At 36.1% G+C, this 20,753-nt stretch overlaps 1 pseudogene; it reads left to right on the top strand.

Moving 5' to 3' along the window:
- The first annotated feature begins 260 nt into the window (after positions 1-260).
- LOC120630919 lies at positions 261-19,493 on the top strand (annotated as a pseudogene).
- Positions 19,494-20,753: the final 1,260 nt, after the last annotated feature.

The following is a 20,753-nucleotide window of genomic DNA, read 5'->3' as shown; positions in this document are numbered from 1 at the left end:
CGAAGAAATGTTTTTCAAAATATTATTTACATTTAGTACTCATACAAATGTATAAACAATTTTAAAAATATGCTTATTCTGAAGGAGTAATGGATACCGAATACAGTTTTAACAACAAAGGCAAATGTTCAACATCTTGTATAATAAAGTCAGATATTTATAATCTTGATGATGTCAAAGCTAAAAAGAAAGATGAATCTACTGCCTTGATTGATGATTATGAACGATTTCAATATGATGTTGGATGCCAACATCATGAAGTTAATAACGAAAACAAACACGTTTTAGTTAACAGACCTACAATTTTAGAAGAACATCGCTTTGCTAAACCATGCTCCGAGGGTACTCAAATAAAAGAACTCCCTAAAATTATTACTCCAAGTGCTAAACATGGAACCTTAGAAAATTGTTAGTAATGCTATGTTATTTAGATCCCTTAAGATATTATAAAATCACATGTATAAACTCTCTCGTATACTACATGAATATAAAGCTCAAACTTATCAGGCTTGTAGGCTTAGGAAGGAAAGGTAAAAGTTTATTCATACCTTTCAAAGTCTTGCAACCATCTAGTAACACAGCTAGGTCACAAATGGTAGATGATGTAGCTAAGATGGGACGCCCTTGTTTGGAGGATGCCTATTCACTCTTGTTTCATGATACCAGGAAACAAAGACAGGGCATTCTAAATCGTATCGCTAGCTTGCGTTTGAAAAACGAAGACGCAAATCTTCGTGCGAATTTTTGGGCTATTTACGACATGGGAATAAAAACCCAAAGTACTTAGTAATATTAAGACACGGGGCGGGTTTAGTAGTTAATAGTTACTTATTATTAGCATTTTGACGGCCGAGTGGCGCAGTGGGCAGCGACCCTGCTTTCTGAGTTCAAGGTCGTGGGTTCGATTCCCACAACTGGAAAGTATTTGTGTGATGAACATGAATGTTTTTCAGTGTCTGGGTGTTTATCTGTATATTATAAGTATTTATGTGTATTATATTCATAAAAAAATATTCATCAGCTATCTCAGTACCCATAACACAAGCTACGCTTACTTTGGGGCTAGATGGCGATGTGTGTATTGTCGTAGTATATTTATTCATTTATTCATTTATATTTACCACTCCATACTCTTTGAGGTTGATATAACGCAGTTGGGCGGGAATAAAGTACGGCTTGACCTTAATAAGTTAACCAGGTTATAAGGCGGAAACTTGGCTTAAGCTTAGATGGATCTACCGAAATTGATGGTAGCTGAGATGTCATGACCCAAGAGAACAATGTAATCGATGATTGATACGGATATATTGTCTGCATTCATGTTTTGTTTCTTCAGGTACTGAGAAAGCAGAAAAGCCTTCGCGCATGGGCTGGAATGAATACCATCGTTTGGATGTAATTCACGACTTCTTGGAAGGGCTTAATATCGAATATCCTTCTATATGCACTGTTGGAATGATTGGAACTTCCTTAGAAGGCAGACCATTGAAGGTACTATGCATATTTTTTATATATTATTCTTGCTTTTAACAATACCTTTGATGCCTATGCCTATGACACAAGAGGTTTTACGTGTGTTTGTGGCTCTGTTGGTCACCATTTTCCGAATGATCGAAGTCTGAATATTTATACATTACGTACATTTTCTCAAGGGAACGCTGCGAAAATTCATATTATTAAAACTTGTGAATATATTCCAAATAGATCCTAAAGGTATCAAACAGCAACTCCAGCAACCAAGCAGTGTGGATTGACGCTGGGATACATGCTCGAGAGTGGATCGCCCCGGCCGTAGCTACCTACGTCGCAAACCACATAGTTCGCAACTTCACGACGTTGCCAACGAGTATCACCAATAAGGACTGGTAATTTCAAACTGTAACTGATTATTAAAATTTACATAGCTGATTGTTATTTCAAAAAATCTGCCTCTTATTAAGCTTAGATGATTACTTGAACGACAGCATAACATAAACAAACATTATTAAAATGTTTGTCCATTTTTGACAGCCGGTTGGCGCAGTGGGCAGCGACCCTGCTTTCAGGGTCAACAGTCCTAGGCCGTGGGTTCGATTCCCACAACTGGGAAGTGTTTGTGTGATGAACATGGATGTTTTTCTGGGTGTTTATCTGTATATTACTTATAAGTATTTATGTGTATTATATTCATAAAACTATTTATCAGCTATCTTAGCACCCATTTTTCAAGCTTCGCTTGCTTTGGGGCTAGATGGAGATGTGTGTATTGTCGTTGTATATTAATTCATTTGTTTTAATCGATTTTGACAAAACTTTCACAGGCAGATGAATTTATCTTTGATAATCTCTACTCCCGTTCTCTTGCTGTAAGTCCAGGTTTACAAAGGTAGCCTGTAAGAGATTGCTTGCAGCATTAAGGCTGCCTTTGCTTGGGCACATTACGTTTTACTGTTTCTTTTTAAATATGTTATGCGTGTAATACTGTGTTTCTTTTTCTTCTTCGCATTACTTATTAATAAGAAAATTTTATAGCAATAGAGCTTATTGTGATAGAGTTCTACCCGGGAATTAGACCACCATTCTTATTTCTGCCGCCAGCAGTATTGCTGCGTTCCGAAGGGCGTTATTGTTAGTGTAATTGCAGGCACATGAGGTGAAACACCTACGCCTCAGATTGATAGACACAAAGTAGTACTAGGTAGGTCATCTTTCTTGCATGCCCTACGAAGTGTTGCAAATGTGTTTAAGATGTTTTTCCACTTCCCATTAATTAGGCCATCTGCTTGGTCCGTCAAGCGCTAAAACGTTTTTTACATAGTTACGCGTAACTATCTAAAAAACCGGTATTGAATAAAAAAAATACTTAGTCCGCGAATATCAACGATAATATAATTACAATGCACAAATTATGAATAAGCATTTTAATTATTCAGATAATTACGCGGACTGTATTAATGCATTGCCCGTTAAGCTGTCCTATATGCAATTTATAGGTATTTTCACCCAGTCGTGAACCCCGATGGCTATGAGCATTCGCATACGGGCGACCGGATGTGGAGGAAAAACAGAGCACGGCACAAGGGCGCCTGCATGGGTGTGGACCTTAATAGAAACTTCAGGTATCTAAGACCAAAACTATCCTGAGTATATTATATGGCCGGCAATGTTGGATTATTTGTTTTTAACAAAAAAATTAAATATAAGTGTCTCGTTTTCATAAGAAATGCATGATTATCAATGATCAATAGATAGTAGAGCAGAGCTGACAGAGTTCATCCGCGGACAGCGGACATACTCCCGCCATGCTAATTTCTGCCGTCAACCACTTGGTTGTAATGCTGTGTTTCAATTCAAAGGGTCTGATGGCGATAGAAAATAGCAGTCATATTTTTAATATCAGGTTCCACTGAACATACACAATGTTTAGTGGGGGAATAAGGCTTACACTTCTGCCTCTGTACTGGGTGGCACGGAGTTCGATTCCTAGCGCGCACCTCAAACTTTACAAAGTTGGTACGTGTTTATTTAAATATATGCAATCAAATATCACCTGCATGCCTGAGAGTTCTGCAAAATGGAGTCAATTCCGTTTGAAGTCTAATCATTGCTAGTGAAAGAATGAAAAAAAAACGTCTTTATTATCACACATTTGTGTAAAATGTTACATTTGTGGCATAAATTTGTTAAAGAATAAAAAAAATGTGTGAGTAAGGAGCTGGCTCAGTATAGCTGCAAACTAAAAAGCGCAGCACTGGTTTTCAGCCAGCCCCATTATCTTCGTCGTCACTGAATCCTCGCGACTAAACAATAACAAAATAATCATAAAAAAGGACAATAACATAGAATATAATATATAAACAAACGAAAGATACTTGTGATGTGTGAAAAGTAATAATTTGTTATTTTTTATTTATTTATTTATTTAGTGCAGTGGACTACAGCCCAGTTCTTTCTCATTCTGAGACCGGTTGATAGTGATGATGGATATACTTTTGGATATACACTTTTGGATATAATGTGAAACATCATAATGATGTTTTTATGAGTATTGGACATATTCGCAGTGGATTACCAAACATTTTTTGTCCGTATTTTTGCAGTTACAGTTGGGGAGGCAAGGAGTCATCAGGAAATCCCGAAAATACATTCTATAGAGGCCCCGAACCATTTTCAGAACCTGAATCTAGAGCGATGAGGGTATTTCTTTTTTATTCTAGTACAAGTTAGCCCTAGGCTGCAATCGCACATGCATGGCAAGTGTTGACGTTGCCTAGATGACAGCAGGCTAAGCTATTTATTTATTTATTTATTTATTTATATTCTTATTCTAACACTATCATTACAGAATACTTAAACCTAATGCGATAGTGTAGCTTTTTTATTTTTTTTACATAATCTTAACATTATAATATTTAATTACCTATTCGGGTAACAAATAACCCACATTGCGATCCTCGTGAATTCACTCAGAGCGCAACAATACAAATCACATTGCTCTGATATGACATTGAGTATGCGGAGGGCGGGCGTCATTGGTGCCTCTTTTAATAAATTTGTCCGCCCAATCGGCTGTTAGGTATATGACAAGTTCACCTGTACTGCTAATCCTTTAACGCGACATAGTACCTGGGACCATCCAGATATATCTACCCCCATAATCGCAGCGCTCATTACTGTGATAAAAAAAAACTTTTCTTTTTATTACAATACTAGATTTGCTAGCTTTGCTCCTATGTTATTTATAAATGTGAAAATTAGCATGTGAAAGTAGGACAAACTAACGATACAAGAGGGACATGCCGTGGTGGGTTTAGTAACCACGGTTTTCAGTTAGGTTATTTAAGCACGGAAAGATAATATAATCGTTATTTAGGTCCCTTATGAGAGAATGCTATTAAAATTCGTAACCCTAATAACCTAAGTACTTACTTTTGAAGAAAAAATTAACCTCTAAACAAACTTTCATACCCCATCGCCCCTTCAGGTATTTCTGGAAAATCCTTTTTGGCACACCTTTCAATGGACTACCTTGAGTATTAGAAATATTTGACCTCTTTATTTCTCGATAAAGTCTGCCTCCCGAACCGATGGTAGAATCACTACAAACAGACAGACTTGACGCTTCAAATGAGCTAATAGCGTAAACCTACTTGAAATAAATTAATTCAGAATTTTTTATTTTGTATTTTATTATATTTTAGGCAGGAAACCGTTTCAGGAAAACATCTTTATCATATCAACCCATTGTCGGCCCACTACAGGGCACGGGTCTCCTCCCACAATGAGAAGGAGTTCAGGCCGAAGTCCACCACGCTGACCCAGTGCGGATTGGTGGACTCCACATACCTTTGAGAACATTAAGTAGAACTCTCAGGCATGCAGGTTTCCTCGCGATGTTTTCCTTCACCGTTGTAGCACGTGATATTTTAATGTTAAAAAATAACTTTATCACAGAGAATGTTGCGTGGGGTAGGGATCTGGTATGTCATCTATGTACAAGTTGTAATCATAAACTTGCTATCTAACTGTTGTGTACTGACTACTGGTAGAGTTGTGATTGCAACTTAGATAATTTTAAAAAAAATTGTTTTAGAAAAGACTATCATTAATCTATACCTTGTCACATAAAGTCTGTGTGGTTTGAGATGAGGTGAGTGACCTAGTTATAGTTAATTGTTTAATTCTTAAGTTGACCAATAAAAAAAAAAATGCTTAAAAAGCACATAACTTAGAAAAGTTAGAGGTGTCTGCTGGGGTTTGAGCTCGCCCCCCGAAAGTGAAGTCAAAGTCCTACCCACTGAGCTATCGCCGCTTCGTTATAATATGCGTACTTATATAAATGAAAAAGTGCCTTTTTAAGGACGGAACATTTCGTTTGCTTCGGGCCATGGTTTATAGCGTTGTCCTTTAATTCAATTTGATTAGTACTTTGACCAAGTAGTTTAACAGTATAAATAACACCGTGCACATCAAATAAAGGCATGACGCAAATAATAATATCCATTACACAGTTTAATGTTAAGCTGTAATGTGCTGTTGATACCGAAATCGTGACATCGACGCTGCACGCGGAGATTAAACTGCAAACAGATTTTAGTAGTAAATCAATTGCGCTGCAGCGATTTTATACAGTTGCGTTCAGTTTAATTGTTTTATCATGTAATTGTACATTTTTGTTTTCTTATGCAAAGCTGGTAAGTGGCACATCTGCTAACACACAGAAAAAATATTTTACCTATGTCATAGTATGAGTACATATTCATAAAAATATGCCACAGTGATCTTAGTGCCCATAAAACAAGCTACGCTTACTTTGGGGCTTTATGGCCATGTGTGCATTGTCGTAGTATATTTATTTATTTATTTATTTATTTATATGTAAGTACTATACTACTCATACTATGACATAGGAAACAGTTAAGTACCTCTTTCAACCTGATCTAGTTGCGTGTTTCACAACTTATTAGGAAGACTAGAATCCAATGAGGTGTGCAGTTTGTTCATATTAATAACTAGCTTCTGCCCGCGACCTCGACTGCGTGGACTTCAGAATTGGGTCTAAAGCTTCACTCGTTAACAATTTTTAATCTTACCACGGGAACTATTTGAGAGATCAGTATAGAAAGTACATGTCCTTTTCATAACATACAATATTTTAAAGCTGTCTGCCCGCGGCTTAGGTCGTAAACAATTTTCAATTTTCTCTCAGAAACTACTTTAGGAATAGGAATAAAAGGTAGCCTATCTTCTTTTCCACGTCAAAGACTACATGCATGCCTAATTTCATCGAAAACCGTTCAGCCGTTTTTGCGTGATTGAGTAACAAACATGCACACATTCACATTTATAATATTAGTAGGATAATTATTATAACTTCATTCATAAATAGGTTACATTAGCGATGACATGCCGATGTTTTGCGAAAGCCCTCAAAAATAAGAATAAAAAGAAAATCGTTTTTTCTCCACGTCTCAAGGTTGGCTGTTAGAATATGCTTTAGCATTAAGTCCATTTTTCTTTTATGGTTTGCAATAAGGAGTAAAAAAAACTTGTTAGATAAAGATAAAGGTTTTGAGTGATACAGATTATCACGCGTTTGAGACACCGTTTGTAAAAACCAAAGTGTATTTCATTTATTTGTTTGTGTGGACCCATTTTAGAGTTAAAGCGAATAACTATATATATCGATAGATGCCGCTATGACCACTTTTGTATAAGCATTTGTATTCTTCATTATCATCACTTTAACCGATTGAAGTCCACTGCTGGACATAGGTCTTTTTTGGAGAGTTCCAAAATCCACGATCCTGGGCTTGTTTCCAGCGGCTCCCAGCTCGAAGAATTTGTATTAAAAAATTCGAAATATTCAATCAACAAACGAGCCCCCATAAAACTAGTATAGGTAAGCCTTGCCTGTCTGTTTAGCAAGCCATAAGTATAACTACGTAGCCAAATAGGTATTTCTTTTCAGGACTTTATCCTAAACTCTGATATCCCGTTCAGAGTTTACATCACGCTACATAGTTACGGACAAGTCATCGTTTTTCCTTTCGCCTCCAAAGACGAACCATGTCCGGACTACGTCCGCTTACTTGAAGGAGCGACTGTTATGTCCAAGGTAAGTTTATTTTTTTCTGAGTTATAGTATTGCGCTTTATGCAACTGACTAGCTGGAAAGCACTGATAAGGGCTTAAGTCTGCTATCAATTACAATTGTAACTCAGTGACGTAACAGTATGAAAAAAAATATATATAACATTAACTTTACTTAGAATAGTATGAGCAACAACTAGTACAACGCCCTTTCATGATTGGAGGAGTAGTTGTAAAAAAATTATGTATCCACCATTTTGTGGCGGCGGCCATTTTGAAAAGATTTTCATAAAATATAGCTAAGGACACTCCCGACTCCCGTGGACTACGGCCTCAACCCCTTCTCATTGTGGAAGTAGACCCGTCCACTGTAGGTAATGGGTTGATATGATGATGATATAAAACTGTATACGAAGTCATTGGTCATACTCATTTTCAACATTTTACTTGCCAATGACTTAAAAATGTTGTAGAAAATATTTATTTTTTTCTTTTAGGTTGTATAACAAAGTCAGTTTTTTTTGGTTGACCATTTTTATTTTAACTCTTTATTTGTACACCACAAAATAAAAGAACAATAGAAATAAAAAGACGGAAGTAGAATACAAAAGGCGGCCTTATCGCTTAGTAGCGATCTCTGCCAGGCAACCTTTGGATTAGGACAAGGTGAGCGAGAGCGTATAGAGCGATGAGAGATATATTACATTGACCTGAGACTAAATTCATAAAGCAGACTTAAATTTTTAATTAATTAAGCCCAGGTCTAAGTCGCAGTAGGTAAGCTAGGTAGCTAATATACAAATTTATATTGACCCTTGGCGACTGTACGTAAGTGGTGTAAGTACTATGTCCACCAATGCACCTAATTTTTGCTTACTTAAGGCTATTTACGAAACCAATGGAAACACTTATAAAGTGGGCGTATCACGAGACGTGATGTATGGAGCAGCTGGCACAAGCAACGACTGGAGCTATGGAGTCGCCGGCATACCATACTGTTATCTTATAGAGCTTAGAAGCAAAAAACACAAGTTCATGCTACCTAAAGACGAAATAGATGAAACTGGTAATGAAATATTGAACTGCGTGAAAGCTTTGATGGAGTTTTTAGATGGAAAGGAGAAATTGTTTGTTGGAGAAAATATTAACTACTAATTCAATGTGAGTAATATGAGTTATATCTACAGTAGATTGAAAGCTTTGCTGATTATAACTTTCGTTGGCAGAGTTCGATCCTAGGGAAGCACCTGTCACTTTTTGGAGTTATGTGCATTTTAAGCAAAGGCTAAGCGAAGCCTAAAAATCACTTGGCAAGCATGGTAAAAAAAACGAACCAAGCCCTTCTGACTCTGAGTTTGAGACCCATGCCCTGTAGCCTTAGTACAGAATTTGCTTGCTCGCAATCGATGCGTCGTTATCGAATATGGAATACTTGAACGTAGGAGTAAAATGGATCTTATTTAAATTCTGTTAAAGCTTAAATTTTGACATAACGTTTGTCAAAAAAAATCAGAAGTGTAAGATTCACGACTCTACAATTAGCGATATTAGATCCATTTTATTTTGACGATACAGAGTTTATTACACGAAAACGACTCGATTGCCAATCGTGTACTAAAGCTACAGTTACATTTTCTACTAGTTTAAAAGGCTGGGCAGTGGCATATTTGCAATTTTAGAGTAGTGGCTGCTATGTTCTATAACACTCCAGTCGCAATAGACAGAGTGGCTTGGACTTTAGCTGGTTTCGCAATTTGAGATATGTATTCCAAACTAGTTGTACAAAACTAAACTAAATTCATAGGATAAATCTGATTAGTCTTACGTACTGATAGCGTAGTGGTTAGAGCTTCGGCCTCCTATTCGAAGGGGCCGAATTCGTTCCCTAGCACGCACCTCTAAGCTCTTGGTAATAATGTGCGTTATTAATTAAGGGATTTAAAATGAATGAATTAATACACTTTTATTGCACACCACAAAAAGTACATCCCTAATATCCCTATCCCTATCCCTACTAATATTATAAATGTGAATGTAAGTTTGTTGGTTACGCTTTCACGCAAAAACTAATAAACCGATCATCATGAAACTTTGTACACATATTTCTGAAGGTATTAGAATTAATATAGGATGCTTTTTATCCCGAAATTAAAATCAGTTCTTTTGGGAGAAGGGGAGAAGGGTATTTGATGATTTTACACCATAACGCCGTCAAATGATAACCGATTTAGATAATTACTTGTGAATATATACAGCGGACAACAGCAAACCCCTGAAGGCTTAGCGATACTGAATACTTTAATTTTTAGAACTACAGCTATATTGAATGCCACATCAAAACAAAATCAAACGCAGACGAAGTCGCGGGCAACAGCTAGTAAAAAATAATAAAAATTTGGAAAATCCAAAAGTGCACGACTCATAATGCTCATTTAATTATCAAATATAGAAAAAAAAAAAAAAAAATTTTAAATCAGCTGTACTAGGAAAGTGATGCACAGGCGCCCCTGGTGGAATAAAATGTACATAATATCTATAGATATAGATAGATATATCACCATCCATGTTAATTTTACATGGATATATATAGATATACAGTCTTGCAGTTTTCGTTTTTTATTAATTGCAATTAAACTACACTGAATTAATTAATCATTCGCATTCAGTGACCTACAATCGTCGATTAGAATTTTTAAAAAAAAAACTTAACTCAAACTCAAAGATTTTTTCACAAGTTAGAGTGTTTTCGGGTTTCACACATGACGGACAGGAAAATTTTTTGACCTATTTTGGTGTTTTTTTTCCAATTCTATTGCAGTAAATCAATTTTTTTAAAGTATGGAATTAATCTCCATTAAATTATCTCGACAATAGTATGCAAAATATCTTGATTCCGTGAACTAACAAGGCAATAATAATAAAAATAGCCGCCGAAATGAGGCGAAAAAAATTTTTCGATCGTAAAGCACTCTCTGATGCTTCGCATCATGAGTCGTGCAAAAGTATAACAAAACAATGTATACAGTTTGGCGGCATTATAACTTCATAGCGATTTCTTCCAGGCAACCAATAGTGAAGAAACCAAATACAGAAAATAGTTAGGTGAAGCATATATACATTATCATTATATTTACATTATTGCTTAGCGGTGAAGGAAAATATCGTGAGGAAACCTGCATGCCTGAGATTCTTCATAATGTTCTCAAAATTGTGTGAAGTCTTTCTATCTGCAATTAGCCAGCGTCGTGGACTACGACCTAAACCTGTCTCATTCAGCAGCTAGCACAGGCCGGAGACAAAAATTATATCCCCCGATTATATCCCCTGACGAGGGATATAATTTACGTGTCCACCCGCTTAAGCACGAGAACAGGGAATAGGCGAAGTTTACTCCCATTAATACAGATATATTATTTGGATATTATTTCCACTTGTGCGCCAATGCTCTGAGAGTTGATTAAGCTGTGGGAGAACATCAATTTTTATCCTTTCTCTGGGGGAAAACTGGCTCATGCCCATGCTAGCTGTACTGAGAGGAGACCCGTGCATTGTAGTTGGTCGTAAATGGGTTGATAGTGATCAATGTAACGGCCGGCAGTACTTACAATTCACTGGCTGACTTCTACGCAGTCACGAGTACGTCCAATCCTTGTCCGTCACAAGACTACTCGATTGTAATCTACCCCCTCTTGTTGTGTACGTGAGACAATGTATGTGTATATATTTAATAGATACAAACACTAAATAAATTATACTAAATACATATACTAATGAGGGGGGGGGGGGGGGGGGGGTCAGTGAAAATAAACACAACTTTCTTCTTTAGTATTTAAATTATAATTTACAATTTAAAATTTTAACACTATGACAATCACATCGACATCTAGCCCCAAAGTGATTTGTTAACTAAGAATTGTTGTACGTTTTTGGCATCACCTGGCATTTACCAATGGTCTAAGCTCTGCAAACCTTATGAGAGAGGAAGCTTGATGGAAAAATGCGGGTAGATGTTCAAATATGGTCGCCCGTGTTCGAATATAAAGCAAATTTACGAATAGAGAAATGTTGTTGGATTAGGTTAAACTAATGCTGAAATATGATACTCCGTCATAATATAGAATGCTTGAAAGCAATCACATTCGTTACTGCACGGCCCGCTGTAGTTTGCTTTGGATTTAGCTAAGCGATGCGTTACTGATGCTAATACGCGGTTGAATAACTGTGTGAACTAAACTAAACCTAAAATTATCTCTATTTTAGATAAGCCTGAAAGCTATTCGGTTTTACAACTTCTGCTTGTTGGTTTGGTTATAAGAAAAAAATAATGTTTCATCGAACGTTATGAGCTACACACAAACACCCACAATACGTAATATTTGGGGTCAACTAAAGAAATATATTAAAACCGTTTTGCTTCCACCATTTTTTTAAATCAAAACTTAGAAATTATTATAAAAAAAAATATTACTACAAATAATGCCAACGTCAGAGTTGACGCACTTTTTGACAATGCGGTTTCGGAATTGCGAAAATTTCAAGTACTTGTTAAATTATGTTATTTAACTCAATAACTTATAAAACTAATTTCTAACTAAAATTCTAACTTAACTTATAGAAATAAATTTGTGTAATCAATCAAAGTGGCATCGACATATAAAAGTACGCAAGTATGGGAAATAAGATTCACTGATGACGCTCAACGGTATTTTGTTAAAACACTCGATACTTTGGGAGGTATTTATTTTACGTTTTATAAAAAATATCTCATAAAAATCATATTATGAGTTACTTCATTTGACAGTCGGGTTAACAACGTCCATCAAAAATAAAATCCCCTACCATCCCAGGCCGAAGGCTAACGTAACTTGCCACAAGAAAAATCACTTAGAGCAACGTGAATTAATGTACCGGTAGCCGTGTCGCTCGCCGCTCCCATACATTTGTTACACATATTAGACGCTTCGCCAGTCGCACGGCGCAAATGTCCCGTGGGCGTAAGATTAAAAACTTACCTTTTACGCTTTTTCGCTTAAACGCCTATACAGACGAGTGAGCGACCCAATCAATCAAGTTTCTAAGTAGCTCACTTTCTTACCGTCCTCAAGCTAAAGCTAATGCCAGACGGCTGCGTCCAACCTGCATCCTTCAAGGGTACATCATACTTAAGAGCAAACATAAAAGTAGCTCAAACGGGCACGGTCTGTGATTGATCGCACGCAGGACAGAAATTTGAAGGACCGATAAGAGAAAAGTAGCGTAGTAGTTCAATCTATGGGTAGACAGAAGGATAAGCATATCAGCGATGGTTAATAAATATCAACCAAATATCTTTCAACTCGTAAAATAGTATAGTTCTGGGTTCGCCTCAGGCACTGTGCTAATGTAGATACTCACTTAACAATACGAGACACCATCAAAGGAAACCAAGGTTTCAGTGTCCAAGAGTTCAGTATTAAGAGACAGTTGATATCGAGAAAATTGCCTGTCTCTACCACAGGTCCCATTATTAAAGCGATGAAGATTTTGCATACGCTCATTATAACTGTACAGGAAATATAGTGTTGCTCTTGTCTGCCACTTAAAACGTTTTAGTTTCTAAAGTTACTTTATTCGAACACTTGATCGACGAACAGTGTGTGTCAAGTCGAATAAGAAGAAACTGCACACTGTGTTTGCGTATGACGCAAACGATTTGAGCAACACCTACCAGATCCATACTTTTATTTATTAAGTCAAACGGGTAGGAAAAATCGTTCTGCATTTTATGGTTTAATATTTGAGGCATATAAAAAGGTATTTAAACTATCGCTACAAGGCCTGGGAGTCAAGCAATTGGGGATCGATGAGACAAATTGAACATTTTTTTTTATTTATTTATCAAATTAAACAATCATATCATAATGATTAGTATAAAGCACCGAAAAACCAGCAGAGGTTCATCCTCGGTGCCTAAATAGAAGGTGTGTGTGGTGAGAAGTGTATGAAATCGCGGAGAACCACTAGTAGGTATTAAAAATACGGAAATAAAATGCTCCTTGTTGCCGTATAGTGCTATATATTTTAATACATCTTATATTTATCAGCAATCAACATCTGGAAGGAGGAGCTCAGCACCATGGATATCATGGTGGAAGGTCCACGATCCGCCCAAGTTGCAGGGATGCTGCACGAGAGAGATATACCGTATGCCATAGCAATTGGAGATGTAGATCCTATGATAAGAAGAGAACAAGGGAGCAGCTTCACTAAAGATAGCAGGACCTCAGCATTGCGTAAGTTTTGTTTTTTACAAACGACCATCAACGATTTATTTTAACTATTCTAGATGTTGGATTCTCAAGATGCTCGAATGGCGAACGCCGGTAAACGCAGCGTTGGTAACTCCAAACAAGCCGAACAAACATTATCAAAAGTATCAGAGAGAGATTTTAAAACCCCTACTAAAAATATCTTATTTTAGGTCAAAAAGCCGACAAAGATGTAGAAACTTTCGTTGAAATAATATTTAAACAAACATTCGGTAATATCTGGCACAACATATTATACACTGAAGTATATGTCGAAGTGTTTCTGGGCTGTCTTCTTGTTCTTGTCTTTATCTATTTCTGTGCAAGAAGCTGGATGAAATTTAGAAACAGGCTTATTATTACTGCTATGTCATTAACCAACAAGATGAAAAAAAAAAATTAAAACAAAATAAAATTATCACAATACCTTGTCACATAAACCATGTGTGATTTCAGACGAGGTGAGATAATTAGTTGTCGTTTATTGTTTTACTCTAAGTTGATCAATGAAAAAAAAACACACTGGTATTATGTGGTGACCTTCTCGTACGACACCCGCGGGCAGCGGGTACGAGATGTCTTAGAGAATGTAACAGCAATCTTCTATGTTACTACTACCATCTTCTGTGATTACCAATCCGTCTGCCCAGCGTGATGTTTATGGTCAAACCCTGGCAGGACCTCTCCTGCCAGGGTTTGACCATAAGCCTTATGACCTTTAGTACAGCAGACGACTCTTAAAGGCTGTTGATAATGTTAATACACACTCTGTAGCAGCAGAATATAATGATTTTACGCTATATGAAGAATAGACCCATGTCCACCAGAAGACGTCCATCGGTTACTATGATAGTAGATGATCTAGTACAAAATTTAATGAAGAGGCTATTATAACTTTTATCGTTAAATCTACGCAAATTCATACTTGATAGGTTTTAACAATTTTAAAACTTACGTAACATTGTAATGATAGTTCAAATTAACTTCGTGATTATTTAATTTAAAAGAGATACACATTATTTAATTGCATAACCAATTAATTAAACGCATAGAACATTATTGTAATAAGGTGATAATAAAATGAACGTAGAAATATTGTTGATATAAATTGATTTTGTACAAGAAATTAATATCATTCTTCAAATATTGATTCTGATTTAAGGTCGCAAGATGGATTGGAAGGGCTACTATCGTTTGGATGTGATATATTCATTTATGGACGACCTGGCTACCCGGTTTCCTTATTTGTGTACAGTTAGTGTAATCGGCCGGTCAGTTGAAGGTAGGGACTTGAAGGTAAGTCATATAATTATTTAATGTTGATTCAATATAGTCCACTTATCCGCTCAGGGCCAGCGTGGTGTAATACGGCCAAACCCTTCTCACTGTGGGAAGAGATCTGTGCCCTAAAGTGGGCCGGTGAATAAACTTTCGCATCACGGGGTAAATAATGGGCTGGCTGTGATGCCTATGGCGTTATTGTGGATCATCATTAGTCTAAAGATATCTCACTGCTGCTCTCAGGCCTTCTCTTATACAAGGGAAGTTTTTTACAGCATGCACCCAACACGCTCTGGTATGGTGGGAGGCTTTGCTCTTGGCTATTCACCTCAACGACGTGACGTGCCGCTAAGCGATTTAGTGTTCCGGTGCGATGTGGCGTACAGTTGTGACTAAACACACTCCCTAACAGGTAAGCTCGCTGCCATCTTAGACTGCGTCATCACTTACCACCAGGTGAGATTACAGTCAAGGGCTAACTTGTAGTGGAATAAGAAAAAAATACTGCTTTCGCGATTTGTAGCCCACATAAATTTACACAAAACGCGAAAACAGCGTGGGTGGTTAGCAATTATTATCAAATATTGATATATATGATAATAACCAGAAATGGTGAATAAAAAATCTGTTTTCATGAAGTAGATGTTGAAGATATCAAACGGTAACAGTGGGAACGAAGGCGTGTGGATAGATGGCTCAATTCATCCCCGCGAGTGGATCAGTACCGCCGTGGTGACCTACCTCGCTAATTACCTCGTCAGAAACTACCACGAGCTTTCAGAAACAGTAACAAAAAAGGATTGGTAAGACTTTCTCTACTTGATATTATAATGCCAATATTTTGAAGGTTCACAAATATTGATGAAATTTGGCTACTGACTGACATATGATTCTATGAACATTAAGCCTCATTTGCTATAATCCACGAAAGAAAATCTAGGAAAGTCTTTGCAATGCAACGATCGATACGATCTGTCTGATGTACGAGACGAGACTAAAAAAATCCTACTTTTTAAGTCACTTATGATCATTTTTATACATAAAATGTTAAACTGGCAATAGTGTTCTGTATATAACGTACCAAGACTTAATTCTCCGTTAGCATATTACAAACCTGGGTGATTTTCTTATGCTAGCAAAAAGTATTTTTTTGTAAACTTTTATGTAAATAAATAAATTAAAATTAATAATAAAAACGCCTAAATAATGTCTTCAATCATTAAACTCCACACCAATCATATGTATTTGAAATTCCACCTTAGTGTAAATCTTCGAATTAGAGCAAATTAGCCAAATTGGTGCGGTTATAACCTATTGTCCCCATCCCTTTCGGGGGCCTAAGTTCGAATCCCAGCATGCAACACCGACTTTCTAAGTTATGTGCGTGCAATTCAAATGTCACTTGCTTAGACGGTGAAGGAAAACATCGTGAAGTAACCTGCACGCCTGAGAATTCTCCATAAGGTTCTCAAAGGTGTATGAAGTCCAACAATCTGCAAAAGGTGAAAAGATCGAATACCCAGTCCACTAACTAGAACTAAAGTAAAAGCTCAATTGATATGAACATGTTTTTTCATTGTTTTAGGTACATACTCCCTGTGCTGAACCCAGACGGTTATGAGTATACGCACACACACGACCGTATGTGGCGTAAAAACAGAGCTCGTTATGGAGAATGTGTGGGTGTGGATTTAAACAGAAACTTCAGGTGTGTGTCTACGTGTATAATGATTATAGCTTTTAGATTTTTTTTTATATTTTTAAAAGGATCGTATGAAAGTTAATATAACATGTTTTAATAACTTATTGCAGTTACGGTTGGGGTGAAAAGGGCGAGGAAGGCTCATCGGAAGACCCCGGCAATATATTTTTTAGGGGACCTGAGCCATTTTCAGAACCGGAAACAGCGGCTGTTAAAGTAAGAGGGCTTTAAAAATTTCTATATCTAGATTTTCTATAGATCCTATTGGATATAATAATAATAGTTTTAATTCTTACAATGTATGATGTCTGTTTAACAAAAAACTAAAATCTTTATTACATCGAGGTTACTACGTTTAGTACCTCGATGTAATAAAGATTTTAGCACTTTTTATGATTTCCTTAATGTAAGATTTAGCCTTTTGTTTCCGATTTATCTAATACAAATGGCATAAAGATGTTTTGGATTGTAAAATGTTAATGTCAATCTGCCTTCCGAATCAAAGGTAAAAACTTAGTTCTTATTTTTCTTAAAAAGTTCTTAAAAAATTAGGTCTTATTGAAATAATTGAAAGAATCGCCCAAAACAAATCTAACTTACGAAACCCTATCCCTACTAATATTATAAATGTCAATGTAAGTTTGTTTGTTACGCTTTCACGCAAAAACTACTTAACCGATCCTTATGAAACTTTGTACACATATTCTTGGAAGTGTTAGAAGTAATATAGGATACTTTTTATCCCGACATTAAGCACAGAGAGGGGATGAGTGTTTAACGATTCTACGCCGTAACTCCGACAAATTATAACCGACTTAAATAATTATTTTTGTTCTATAAAGGTTAATATATGTGTTTAATTTTGCCCAAACTGTGGTAAAGATAGAGGACAGAACTCCTCAGTGGACAGCAGCATTCCCTAATTTAAGGCTTAGCGATACTACATACTTTAATTTTTTTTAGATATACAACTAAATTGAATTCCGAGTTAAGTTTTACTATAACTTTAAACAATACAACATCATCATAATCATGAAAAACCATTGCCAGCCCACTATTTAGGGCACTGGTCTCTTCTCTAGAATGAGAAAGGTTTAGGACACCACGCTGGCCAAATGCCGATTAGTAAACTTTACACACCCTTGAAAACATTATGGAGAACTCTCAGGCATGCAGATTTCCTCACAGTGTTACGTTCTCAACGTTACGGAGAAATCTGTTTTCCTTGTTTGTTTTCCTTCAGCGTTAAACCAAATAACATACCAATTTTATTTTTTTTTATTAAAATCGCACATAACTCCTAAAAGTTAGAGGTGCATGCCCATGGGGATTGAACTTGGTTACCGAAAGGGAAAAAGCTCTAGCGACTAGGCTATCACCACCTACTAAAAACATAGTTAACAATTTTCTGGTAATACTGAAAAGAAAAAAAAAATTAAATAGGCGATGGAATTTTTGATACCCCACTCCTACCAGTGAATTGAGGTAAATTTCCAATTGAAGATGTCTTATTTTTCCAGCATGTTATACTTGAATCGGGAACAAATTTCAAGGTATTCCTATCGCTTCATAGCTACGGTGAAGTTATCATATTCCCATGGGGCTATACGGGAGACCCTTGCCCTGATTATGTGGAACTATTGGAAGGAGGCACAGCTATGGCTAAGGTAAGGTATTTGAATAATTCTGATATTAGTTAGACGATGGCTATATCTGATGACATTCGAGAAGTTATTTAAATGTTATGAAAACATTTTTAGAAAAAAATAAAACAGTTTGTCTTAAATTTCAAGTCAATCCATTTGGTAACTTTTGAGTTGTACGAACACAAACATATAAATGCAAAATTTTTGTATAAATACAAATAGCCTGTATTAAATTCACAGGCCATCCACGAAACCAGTAATCACACTTATAAAGTGGGCAGCACTAAGGACCTTATGTACTATGCAGCTGGGACAAGCGTTGATTGGAGCTACGCCGTCGCAAGCATCCCCTATTCTTACATGATCGAACTAAGGGGCAAGACGTACAGATTTTTGTTGCCTAAAGAAGACATAATTTCCACTGCAAACGAGGTTATGAGTGGGGTTTTAAGGCTTATGGATTTCGTGGACAGAAAACGTCAAAGTACACAGTCGTGCTCTTGCCCTAAATAAAGTCACGAGATGAAGAAAAACATTTTCTACCTGATACAATTAACTTGGAAAGATCAACTAAGACTGTTTCCGAAGTATCCTGTAAAACTATTTCTGATATAAGACTGACTTCCTAATATAAATCAATTTCTAAATCATATGATTATGGAAAAAAGAATCTAAATTATAATTCAGTCGAGAATCCTTGATAAACTATATGTAATCTGATTTATTAAATTTCATAAAAGTCATAAAACTAAGTTTTCCTACATCACAGACAGCGGTTGATAGTATCAGAATTATAATTCAACAGAGAATCTCTATGAAGTTGCTATACCTAAGAGAAAGTCGTATATAGAAATTCAGCATAGTGAGAAGTTAAATAAAATTTTAAAAAGTTATTCTATATGCACTTATCATCTTACACGGAATAACACAGATAAAACATAGCAAGAAACAAATAACATTTTATAAATACATAAGTGACAAAATAAACTTTACTTGATATACCTACCTTTTTATTGTTTGTCTTACCTACATCTTTTTTTTAATAACAATTATAATATAAACGGATAAGGGATAGGTGTTTTCAAGCTGGTATACCCCTAACAGGTTGGCCCGTTACCGTCTTAGATTGCGTAACACCAGGTGAGATTGCAGTCAAGTCTCACGGAATCTACAAAAGTAAATATTTTATATAATATATCCTGTGATACAACTCATTACAAATTTATAATTATTTCAAGATTATATTAAAACGATAATGAATAAATTATAATGAAATTATTCAATTTGTAATAAATTAATTAAAACAGTCAAACAGTAATAAAAGTATGCAGCGTTTATTTTGTTCATTATGAACGTAAAGGCCATACGTTTCGCTGCGGTCACGAATAATATGGATGCAATCCAAAAATGTATCCTCACACCACGACATCAAACGAGCTCCAATACGCCGGTTTATTGTTTCACATCACTGCTTGCCAAAAGTTTAATTTCGATAATATTTATTTTACAAATTTCCATACCGTTTATTTATGTCTGACCCATTTAAAACTGTAATAGCTCTAGTGGTTAGAGGACGTGCGTTGTTGTGAAATGGTAGCAGTTTCGAATCCGAGGGCTCTGTTTACAGACGACCACTTTATAATGTATTCTCGTGGTGCGATACGAATCTCAGTTTTTTGTTCACAGTTGGGAGGTACTGATCGATTTTTTGATTTGTTGAAGTTCTGACAACGAAAAGTAACTCGTTACACTAAGTGACCAACATCGACTTTTGACTGAAGCTGGATGCGAGGGGAAGATTTTCTTTGGACCTTTATCTTTTCTGCATGCATTAGAGAAAGCTGTTAGTTATTCCTGGAAAATGGCAAGTCCTGGCCTGAGACCTGATAATAGTAAATACAAGTCTTAGTTCAAATATGCTCAGTAGAATAAGCTCATGATAATAATAAAAAAGATCGAGGACCAAAAGTGTTTTTTTCGTTTAATGTTATAATCAAATTTAAGGTAAGGATAAATAAGTTCATTAAAAATTTCGGATAACTTTATTTACAGACCTTGCATTATAATACAATCAACAATTATTTAAATACAATTTGGAATTCACATTCATTTAACTAACGTAAAAACACCTATCGACAATTATCACTATATCGAATTCGTATCCAACTTTGTTCTACGCAAGGGTTCTAGGTTCACGGGCCTGCACTTGGGACGGTAGATGCCGAGCACTATACAACACTTCCTATCCGAGAACTAAATGTTTCG

The sequence above is a fragment of the Pararge aegeria genome, chromosome 17 (assembly GCF_905163445.1).
Source record: "Pararge aegeria chromosome 17, ilParAegt1.1, whole genome shotgun sequence".
Lineage (NCBI taxonomy): Eukaryota > Metazoa > Arthropoda > Insecta > Lepidoptera > Nymphalidae > Pararge > Pararge aegeria.
This window is presented reverse-complemented; position numbering and strand designations above follow the sequence as displayed.